The sequence below is a fragment of the Budorcas taxicolor genome, chromosome 21 (genome assembly GCF_023091745.1).
Source record: "Budorcas taxicolor isolate Tak-1 chromosome 21, Takin1.1, whole genome shotgun sequence".
In the NCBI taxonomy this organism is placed as follows: domain Eukaryota; kingdom Metazoa; phylum Chordata; class Mammalia; order Artiodactyla; family Bovidae; genus Budorcas; species Budorcas taxicolor.
The window spans coordinates 74,067,457-74,078,883 of NC_068930.1; the positions used below are offsets into that span (position 1 = coordinate 74,067,457).

The 11,427-nt window shown below is 48.6% G+C and overlaps 1 non-coding gene across 1 annotated transcript; it reads left to right on the forward strand.

Moving 5' to 3' along the window:
* Positions 1–348: 348 nt before the first annotated feature.
* LOC128067171 (U6 spliceosomal RNA) lies at positions 349–455 on the forward strand. Its single transcript, XR_008201372.1, has one exon. It is a non-coding gene; the product is annotated as a U6 spliceosomal RNA (small nuclear RNA).
* The last annotated feature ends 10,972 nt before the right edge of the window (positions 456–11,427 follow it).

The following is an 11,427-nucleotide window of genomic DNA, read 5'->3' on the forward strand; positions in this document are numbered from 1 at the left end:
TATCTTATGTCTCCTGCGTTGGCAGGTGGGTTCTTTACCACTAGTGCCACCTGGGAAATAAGTACCTATAAGCAAGCTAAACGGAGCCCAAATTGTTACAAGGAGGCTATTTGATGGGGAGGGGGGTGGGGGGAGGAAAGCAAAGGGATGGATAATATTTTAAGATGTGCATCTGGTGTATCCCCATTTCCCTCGGCCAAGCTGAGAACATAGCAGGGCCGGGGAGTTCTAGTGGTCAAGGAATTGGTACGAACAGGGGAGCAAGCAAACACGGAAACAGAGTGAAGATAATGGGATCCAGCTGCTCACCACCAGAGGCGAGAGTAATGTCCTATTGGAAAAGAGGGCGTGCTCACTTCAGCAGCACATACACTAAAATTGCGACAATAGAGGGAAAATTAGCATGGCCCCTGTGCAAGGATGATATGACAGTTCAGGAAGCATTCCATATTTAAAAAGAAAATAAAAGAAGGAAAGACTAAATGCTGAGTGTTGAATTGGATTTAGAAATGCTGGTATAAATTCATGGTTTTTAAAAGGATGTATAGATGGAAGAGTTGGCATTAGATGTGTGTATTAACCTATACATGCCTACACACACACATATACATGTATATTGCCTAGTTTGGTCTGCCAGAAAGCCAAGAAGCAGTGTCAGCTTGGTATCAATAAGCATACAGAACACCCAGGTCATGGTTTCTAATCACCATTCTGCACTAAACCACTGAAACTCATTGTTCAAATGAAGAAGTCCAAGGCTAAGGCATGGAAATTACAAGAAGAGCCTGGACTATCTTGTGCCAAATGTTAGGATATACTAAAAACAAACAAAACAATGTGTATGTATCAAAGTAACACAAGAGTCAACTGAGTAGTCGCAAAGACAACTGTCACAAAGACAACCGTCAAACTGACAATAGTCAAAGTCAAAACCAGGTAAACATTTGTTTGGTTCTTTTTTGGATACCATGAGTTCCTTATGGTATACTGAGTATCTTAGTCTATTTGGCTGCTAAGACAAAATTACCATAGCGTGAGTGTCCTGCAAACAACAGACGTTTCTGTCTCACAGTTTTGGAGGTTGGGAAGTCCAAGATCAAGTTTCTGGCCAATTCTGTCTCTAGCAAGAACCTACTTTCTGTCTTCTCACTGTGTTCTCACGTGATGGAAGGGGCCAGGGAGCTCTCTGAGGGCTGTTTTATAAGGACGCTAAGCCCATTCATGAAAGCTCTGTCCTCATGCCAATCACCTCCCAAAGCCCCCCCGCCACCAAATGCTACCATACTGGAGTTAGCATTTAACATACAAATTTTAGGGGTATACAGTCTAAAGCACGGAGTATTAGATAGAGTATAGGTTTGGCTGCTATAACAAAATCCAAAGATTGACGATGGCTGAACAAATAACAGTTTAATTCTCTTGCCCTTAAAAGTCTGAGCTGGTGCATTGCCTCCCTCCAATAACTCATTAGCAACCCAGGCTCTTTCTGTCTTTTTTCTCTGCATCCTCAGCACTCAGCTGCCACCTCGTAGGTCAGTACGGCTGCTCCGCCTCCTGCCAGCACATCCCTGAAGGACAGAAGAAATGAGGAAAGAGGTGAGCATGTGTCTCCCCTTTAAGGACATGACCTAGAAATTGTACAAATCACTTCTGGTCACATCGCATTCTCTAGAGAGTACTGTCACCGGGTCACGCCAATCTGCAAGGGAGGTTGGGGGATAAAATGCAGTATTCAGCCAAGCAACTATGTTCCTAGCTAAAAATTACTTTACCATGTGAGAAAGGGATAATAGAAATCGGGGGGGCAGTAAGCAGTCTCCTGGACTGCAAGGAGATCCAACCAGTCCATTCTGAAGGAGATCAGCCCTGGGATTTCTTTGGAAGGAATGATGCTAAAGCTGAAACTCCAGTACTTTGGCCACCTCATGCCAAGAGTTGACTCATTGGAAAAGACTCTGATGCTGGGAGGGATTGGGGGCAGGAGGAGAAGGGGACGACAGAGGATGAGATGGCTGGATGGCATCACTGACTCGATGGGTGTGAGTCTGAGTGAACTCCGGGAGATGGTGATGGACAGGGAGGCCTGGCATGCTGCGATTCATGGGGTCGCCAAGAGTCGGACACGACTGAGTGACTGAACTGAACTGAACTGAACTGAACTGAAGCAGTCTCTGCCACAATTACAAATAAATTCCTCATTTGGCTTTAGTTAAGAGTTGATTTCTATTACATATGACCAACGTGACAGAAATACAGGAAAGGAGGACACTAACTTTTATTGACCAACTCCTGTGTCCCAGGCACAACCTACAGACCATCTCTTTTCATCTCAGCAGTGACTCAGTCAAATAGGGTTTTACAGGTGAGAAAACAGGCTCAGAGAGACAAAGTGACCTGCTCATGGCAAAAAGCCATGAGTGACAGAGCTAGAAACTGAACGCAGATCTCTGAGACCCAGAGTTCAGGCTCTCCCCGTGGGACCACACTTGAGGCGCCCTTCCTTTGCCCAAGGCACGCCCCCAGAGCCCTGGTTGCTGGGAATACACCAGCCATAGAGACACCTGGATTCCACCCTCCACGGGTGCCTTGGCCTGACTCTGGTTGGCATCTTCTCCCTTTAACAGTGTTGATGCCAGCCTCAAAAGACACACGATTGTGCTTAGGCAGGGGGCTGTGTCCGTAGCGACACCCTGATCTCGTGATTAGAACTCGGTGTCAGGGCACACCTCAGGCATCCCCCGGTCACTCATGTACTCTAAATAAAACGGGGACAGATGCTTCCCCGAGGAGCAGCCAGTGAAGCACAAGACTCCAAGTTAAATATAAGTGGGACCTCCCTGGTGGTTTGCCCAGTGGTTAAGACTCAGGACTCCTGATGCGGGGGGCCGGGGTTCGATCCCTGCCCAGGGAACTAGATCCCACAAGCCACAAGTAAGAGTTCTCATACTGCAATAAAGATAAAGATCCTGTGTGCCACAGATAAGACACAGCACAGGCAAAGAAGTAAATATTTTTTTTAAACATAAATGTTAGTTTAAGAGCGCTGAAGGTGCTGACATAGAGCTATGTTTGGGATAAAGTGGAGCACATGGGGTGTAGGAGTCAGGAAAGGCTTCAGAGGAAAGGGGCTTTCCTAGGGGCTCAGTGGTAAAGAAACTGCCTGCCAGTGCAGGAGACATGGGTTCGATCCTTGGATCTGGGATGACCCCACATTGCACAGAGCACGTAAGCCCATGCGCCGCAACTACTGAGCCTGCGCTCTAGAGTTTAAGGGCTGCAACTACTGAAGCTTTGCACCTTAGAGTCTGTGCTCTGCAACAAGAAAAGCCTGAACACCACAGCTAGAGAGTGGCCCTTGCTGTCCAAAAGCAGAAAAAAATCTGTGCAGCAACGAAGACCCAACACAGCCAAAAATAAATAACCAACCACATAGAATTTTTCTAAAAGGGAAAGAGGCTGTTTGGTCCATGAAGCCCTGAAATTATAGGCAAATCTTTGTGTCTGTATGCGTGCTTCCTTCAAAGCGAAGGTCTGTGATCTTTATCGTATTCTCCAACTGGCTGACAGCTCATGGGGTAGAGACTCTACGCTGCTGCTGCTGCTGCTGCTGCTGCTGAGTCGCTTCAGTCGTGTCCGACTCTGTTCAGTCGTGTCCGACTCTGTGCGACCCCAGAGAAGACAGCCCACCAGGTTCCCCTGTCCCTGGGATTCTCCAGGCAAGAACACTGGAGTGGATTGCCATTTCCTTCTCCAAGAGACTCTATGCTAGAGGTTGAGAAAGCTGAGGAGGCCAGGGCGCGGTGAAGGGGTGGGGATGGAGTGGGCAGGAATGAAATGCGTGGAGGGCAAGGGCCACGGCTTAGAGGAACAGTCGGCCTTGCTGGGGAGCCTGGACTTCACTCCAAGGGCAATAGGCGATTATTGCCTAGGTGGGGTGTCTGTCTCATGCCTGGCCTGTGTCACGTAGCCCTCAGAGTTCTGGATAGTCTCACAGTGTCTCCTAGGCTCTGGGAATACACGGAGAACCAGCTTGCCACAAACACCAGAAGAGGCTTCGCACGGGAGATGCATTGGGCCACAGAGTCTGAGTAGGAGCTTGTCCAGCAGAGGCTTTAGTCAGAAAGACTGTTTGGGCTATACCTTACAGAAGCCCCCTGGAATTATCTTAAACCCAGTGATGTGCTTGTTAATATTTAATAACCAGTTTTTATTACTGCGGGATACTATTTGTAGCATCTTCTGATTTCTATGGTGTGACTATTGTGGCTATGGTCTATGTCAAGCTCCCCAGGGGCTCCCATGGAGAAAGATGTACAATTAGCTTTCAGGAGCCAGTGTGAACCAGCTCTAGCACAGCATTGCTTGAGCCCCATTTATTATAAGAATACAAGTGGAGGAGAGCAATCTAGGGATGGGAGAGTATTGGGTGTAAGATAGGCTTAAGGATGTATTTGTAACACGGGAACTACAGTCAATATCTTGTAATACCTGCAAATAGAAAGTAACCTTTGAAAGTGTATACAAATTTTTAAAATATATACGTGTGTCTCATGGGGATCAAGCTGGAGCTGCAGCCAGGTTCAGATTGGACAGGAAGCAGGAACTGTGGGCTCTTGCAAACTCGGCTACCCTTCCCCTCTCTCTTCCTTCTCACTCTCCTATTGGGGCAGACTGGCTTTCTCTGCTCCCCAGTCCACGGATCAAAGAACTGCTACTGCCAACAGTTTCCAGATTTCCAGAACCCTTTTGGCAAGGAAGCAGCCAGACTGAAGCTTGGCCTCTCTTAGTCCCATTTCAAGTTCCTTGGAGCCCATTGGCCTATCTTGGGTCAGGTGCTTGGCCCTGATCCAATCAGCTGTTATGAGAGGCGAACCATTGTTACAGCAAGATGTTGAGCAAGCCCTCTGATGCTGTAACCATAAGGTGTTGGGGAAGGAGAAGTAACCAGAGAAAAGAAAGCAAGCTCTAAGCAACCAACATCTTAGGTATCTTGTGGCAGAAAATGGGGGAAATTAATCACATGTTCATGCCGTCTCCTCTAGCCTTTTGAATTAACCGTCCAGAGAGTTACTAAGTCATTCATTTATTCATCTATGCATGCCTTCAGGATTAAGTTGACATTTTTTGAATGTGTACTCTATGTTAGAGAATATGTGGGCCTAAAAAGGAAGGGGAAGATAAATATGGTTTAGTAACTGTCCCCCAAGAGTTTGCCATCTGGGAGTGAGACTGCTGTGTGCGTGTTAAGTCACCTCAGTCGTGTCCAACTCTTTGTGACCCCATGGACTGGAGCCCTCCAGGCTTCTCTGTCCACAGGATTCTCCAGGCAAAAAATAGTGGAGCGGGTTGCCATGGCCTCCTCTAGGGGATCTTCTAGAGCCAGGGATCAAACCCGCGTCCCTCACATGTTCTGGATTAGCAGACGGGTTCTTTACCACTAGCGCCACCATCCACAACACAAGCTTCACAGAAGGCTATTCAAAGTGCCAATCGCCCGAGGACCACATGGGAAAGCTGAGGCGGCCTCCGAGAAGGCCCCAGTGAGCCTCGTTCCTGATATCCACACCCCCTGTAGCTCCCTCCCACACGGCCTTGGGGTTGGTCTGTGAGACCGATAGAATAAAGTGGAGGTGATGATAGGAAACTTCTGAGCACGGGTTATGGAAGATCGTGGCTTCCATGCTGGGTCCCCTCTCTCTTGCTCTCTTGGATCGCTCGCTCGAGAGGAAGCCAGCTGGCAGGCTGTGAGCAGCCCTAAGGAAAGGACCCAGGACCCATGGCTGTCTGCCGACAGCCAGGCAAGTGTGGCAGGCAGTCAGGCCCTCAGCGGAGACCAGAGCCCTGTCAACAGCTTGACTACCACCTCATGGGAGACCCTGAGCCAGAATCACCCAACTCTCAGATCTGACCCTCACAAATGGAGGGGAGATAATAAATACTTATTGTTTTAAGCTACAGAGTTTTAGAGTGATTCGTTACAATGTGATAGATGACCGGACTTCCCCGGTGGCTCAGTTGGTAAAGACTCCACCTGCCAATGCAGGAGACATAAGAGAGGCGTGTTCCATCCCTGGGTCAGGAAGGTGCCCTGGAGGAGGGCATGGCAACCCACTGCACTACTCTTGCCTGGAGAATCTCATGAACAGAGGAGCCTGGAGGGCTACAGTCCATGGGGTTGCACAGAGTCGAGCATGACTGAGGTGACAGACGACTAATGCAGGAGGTGATATTTGAGCTGGATCTTAAAGGATGAACTCACCAAGCAGAGACAAAGTCATTCCGGCAATGCCATGTGCAAAGCGGTAGAGACGAAAGCACAGGGCATGAATGGGGGAGAGTCCCTCGGTGCGGCTGAACGTGAGTTGGTGGGAAGGGGGCCCACTGGCTGTAAAGGAGGACCAGGCAGGGGAAGGGCTGCTGTGTCAGTTTAGCCAGTGACTTCCAACCTTATTTTAGCACTAGGAACCCCTTCTTCAAATAAAATCTTATAGAACAGGCCAAGCTATAAAGAAGAGAAAACAGAGCTCCCCTGGTTAGAGGAAGGTAGGGTAGGGGGTGGAGCAGAGGAAGGCCTTGCCTTTCCTCCACTGCTCCTATTTGCTTCGATTGTACACTTCGACCGGCTCTGAAAGGATACTAGGTAGAGTGCTGGCCTCCATGCAGGAACCCAGTGGCTGAATGGCAGGGAGAATCACCTTTTTTTTTTTGGCCGTGCCGTGTGGCTCGTGGGATATTAATTCCCCCACCAGGGACTGAACCTGGATTCCCTGTAGTAAAAGTGCCGAGTCCTAACCACTAAACTATGAAGGAATTCCCAGGGGGAATCATTTTTTACTGCATTTTCTGTAAATTTTTTTCTTGCCATTATTTGAATTTTAAATTGTGTGCATTATTCTATATCCAGAGAAGTATGCATATCCATGGAAGTATGGATATATAGATATTGTATATCCAGAGAAGTATGGATATATAGGTGCTCATTGTACTCTTATCTCTACTTTTCTGTACCTTTGAACATTTTATAATAAAAAACAAAAAATTGGGGGACTTCCCTGGTGGCTCAGACAGTAATCTACCGGCAATGCAGGAGACCTAGGTTCAATCCCTAGGTCGGGAAGACCCCGTGGAGAAGGGCATAGCTACCCACTCCAGTGTTCTCGCCTGGAAAATTCCGTGGACAAAGGAGCCTAGCAGGCTACAGTCCAGAAAAGTCCCTCTGGCTGCCCTGTGGAAAACGGTTAGGAGACTAGGAGTTCGGTAGGAGCCTAGTCAGTCCAGAGGCCACTTGGAAAGCTCTGGATGTGTGACCTGGGACCCAAGGTAGAACATGCATTCCAGGAACACATCTGAGGTGGAACAGCCCAAACCCTAAAGACCACTGTTGTAACAAATATTTATCAAACATGAGCATGCATCATTGTGTTGAGAAACAGGGTGTGTGAGGTGGGGCTTAATTCCAGATCAGCCACTCTCTACTGACCCCTCCATGCCTCAGCTTTCTCATCTGTAAAATGAGATTACTAATTACCTCCTATTTAAAAAAATGTTTTAATACTTATTTATTTGTCTACGTCAGGTTTTAGTTGCAGCAAACAGGATCTTTAACTCTGGTTTGCTGATTCACGTGCCCCGCCTTCGGCATGTGGGATCTTAGTTCCCTGACCAGGGATCCAACCCACATCCCCTGCATTGGAAGGCAGATTCTTAACCACTGGGCCATTAGGGAAGTACCCCCATGTGTTTTTATTATAAAATGTTCAAATGTACAGAGAAGTGGAGATAAGTATAGTAAACACCCATATACCACTATAGGCTCTGGCTTTTCCTGTGCTCATGTATGCATGCGAGAGTTGGACTGTGAAGAAGGCTGAGTGCCGAAGAATTGATGCTTTTGCACTGTGGTGTTGGAGAAGACTCTTGAGAGTCCCTTGGACTGCAAGGAGATCCAACCAGTCCATTCTGAAGGAGATCTGCCCTGGGATTTCTTTGGAAGGAATGATGCTAAAGCTGAAACTCCAGTACTTTGGCCACCTCATGCCAAGAGTTGACTCATTGGAAAAGACTCTGATGCTGGGAGGGATTGGGGGCAGGAGGAGAAGGGGACGACAGAGGATGAGATGGCTGGATGGCATCACGGACTCGATGGGTGTGAGTCTGAGGGAACTCTGGGAGATGGTGATGGACAGGGAGGCCTGGCATGCTGCGATTCATGGGGTCGCCAAGAGTCGGACACGACTGAGTGGCTGAACTGAACTGAACTGAACTGAATCACTATCCCAGATTTAACAGTCTTTAATATTTTGTCATATTTGTTTCACTTAATTGTCATCTAATTGAATTTTTAAAGTAAAGCATAGACATCATCAAATTTTACCTCTAAGTGATTTGTTATGCCAAAAAATGACTTTTTTTCTCCTACAGGAATCACAACATTATTATCATATCTCACAAAAGTAACAATAATTCTTTACATCATCTAATCCTCAGTTCATATTGGCCTAAAGGTCACCAAAATGTCTTTTGCTGATCTCTTTTTTCAAATTGGTTTCCAGTCACGGTCAACATACTTTGTTCTCAGGGTCTTCCCATAAGGGTGAAATGAATCCATAATCATGAAGTTATTAGATGGTTCCTGGGGTGGTAAGCGCTCTATGAGTGTTGACACTTCTCAGCAGGCACCAGGGGCTGAGAACCAACTCCACAGGGCCCCAGTGTCTACTGTATTCACAGTGGGAATAAGAGTGAATAGAGATGCGGCACTGAGGCCCAGAAGGCTCTCATGATGGAGGGTGATGACCCCATGACTGAGCAGACAGCCCAGAAGGAGCCTCTGGCCTGGTGTCTGGAAAGTCCTGGCTGACCTCTAGAAGGAGACTTCTCCAGGATGGTGTCTCCCCAAGGGGAAGGGGAGGGTTTACCTGGCTGAAAGCTTGTAGTAAATGAGGAGCCTCCAGACTGCTTCTACCTGGGGTCCACAACCCTGCGTGAACTCAGCCCTTCGTGGAGGCATGTCTGGGTCCCTGGGAAGCCTCCAATCTGAGAGTTTTAGGGCAGACAGGCCCTGATGCTGCTGTAGAGAATACAGACCACCAGTGCCAGCTTGGACCTTATGGCTGGAGGCAGGGGCCTGAGCTATATTCAAGGGCCCCGACAGCAGAGGCTGCCCTGGGGAGAGCCCGCTGTAGAAGTGAACCTGTCCACCCCAGCTCTGGCCTCCCATCCTGACTGCTTGGGGACCTGATCACCCAGGTCTCTTCTCCTCCTCCCCTGGGTGTGTACCGGATGAGGGAGAGGGAGTGGGTCATAGACTCCTTGCCATCCGCATCTGTGGTGCTTCGTTCTCCACTGCCACAGCCCATAAGGTATTTTACAGAACTTATCTTGCCCCTTCTGCCACGTTATCACTGCTCCGGAAACTTAAAAGGAGAGGATACCCAGAGAAGGATCTTGGTCCTTACCCACCATAGTGATTGGGTCAGAGGAAAACTCGTGACCCTACCTGGGCCCATCCCAGACCATGACGGTCAACTCTGGTCTCAGCCTGAAGCCAGGAGGTAAGAGAAGCACTCTGACGCATGAGAACAAGCAGGAGCTGCAGGTGGCAACCTTGCCTCCATTCAGAGAAATCTTGAATAAACAGAAAACTAAGGAGTTCCCTGGCAGTCCAGTAGGACACTGAGCTCCCGCTGCTGGGGGCACAGGATCCATCCCTTTGTAGGGGAACTAAGATCCGTGCTGCGTGGCCAAAAGGAAAAAAACAACAACTAAAATGGAGAAAAGCAGGGCCTAGGGATGGAACCGATGGGATTTCTGAAACTTTATTTAAGCACTGTGCTAACCAAAGGCCACTACACTTAATTTTTGCATGTATGGCAGCTAGAGCTAGCCACGTAGTCTGAGTTCCCCAGAAAGCAGAGCCTGAGGGGAAGGCTTTGGCTACTAGTTCAAAAGGGAGTGAAATTCCAGAGAGTGGAAATCCTTGTCCCTTCACAGGAGAGGTGGGTAAGGAGGATACACTGTCAACGTGAGGGTACTTAATCTTCCAGGGCCATCCTCTCAAAAGCTACACACATTTCATCTCAGGATGGTCCATGGAAGGTAAAAGGGCAAGAATGTATTCACTTCTCCCACCTCCCATGGGTCAGAGGTTTGCTTAACAACAGGGCATGAATGCCCCTGCTGCCCCCACTTCCAAGTTGCGGGGTTGTCCATTGGGCCAGGAGCTATTGGGACCTCTGGGAACACTGGGACTTACAATCTTGGGGGTTGGGGGGAGGGCAGGAATTAAACAAGTCACTGCAAGGTGTTGAGTGTTCTAAAGAAATAGAGCAGGATACTCTGGGCGGGGTCAGGAAAGACCATCTAATGAAGAAGCGGCGAACCCGAATCTAGATCCAGAGCAGGAGCTGGAGTTAGCCAGGCCACCAGGATGGCGGTGAGAAAGAGCCATCCGGAAGCCCGGCATCCAGAAAGAGCTCCGCAGGCTTGAGGAACTAGAAGCCCAGCGTTCCGCCACGTTTAGAGCCAGGCGGATCGGTAAGCATTTATAGAGCATCGAGTGTATACCGAGATGAGGCCCCCGACTGTTTCTTTTTTTTTTTCAGGAAACTGTGCCTTGTTCCTTCCTGCCACTACCAGGCACCTTACCATGCCAACCATCTCCTTCCTAGATTGGACCACACCCCTCTGGCTGCGGTTGATTGGGCTAGAAGTGAATATGTCGCCAAGGCTGGACCTTGGCAGAGAGTCTTGACTTCTGGAGACGGGTGAGATTGGGACAGGGTGGTAAGGCTCTTGGTTCAGGACTGGACAAGTTACACCACCACTCTGGAGATGCTGGCAGCCAGCTTCTCAGCCAAGGAACCAGGAAGGAGTGAAAGGTACTTCTTCAAAGAGGAGGTGTCACTGAGGCAAGAGATGAGGAATAGCCAAAGAGCCTGATTCCTGTTAGGCCAAGCAGTGTTTGTCCACCTACCCTGGGGCGTCTTGAAACAAAGCCCCCCTTTAACTTAAATTGCATCCAGTGTGTTTCTATCTTTTGCAATGAAACAAGCCCTAACTAGGGCTTCCCAGATGGCTCAGTGGTAAAGAATGCGCCTGCCAATGCAGGAGATGCAGGTTCTCGATCTCTGGGTTGGGAAGATTCACTGGAGTAGGAAATGGCAACTCACTCCAGTATTCTTGCCTGGAAAATTCCATGGACAAAGGAGCCTGGCGTGCTACAGTGTATGGGGTCACAAAGAGTCGGATGCGACTGAGCACGCACAAGCCCTAACTAATACTTTGCCAAGTGCTCGAGCTATTTAGATGCATAAATCCGGCAGGGTCTCTGCCCTGAAGAAGGTCATAAACCAGCAAGATAGATGGACATAAACACTAAACATTAACTACAGGGTGATAAGTGCTATAATAAGTGTGTTCAAGGCA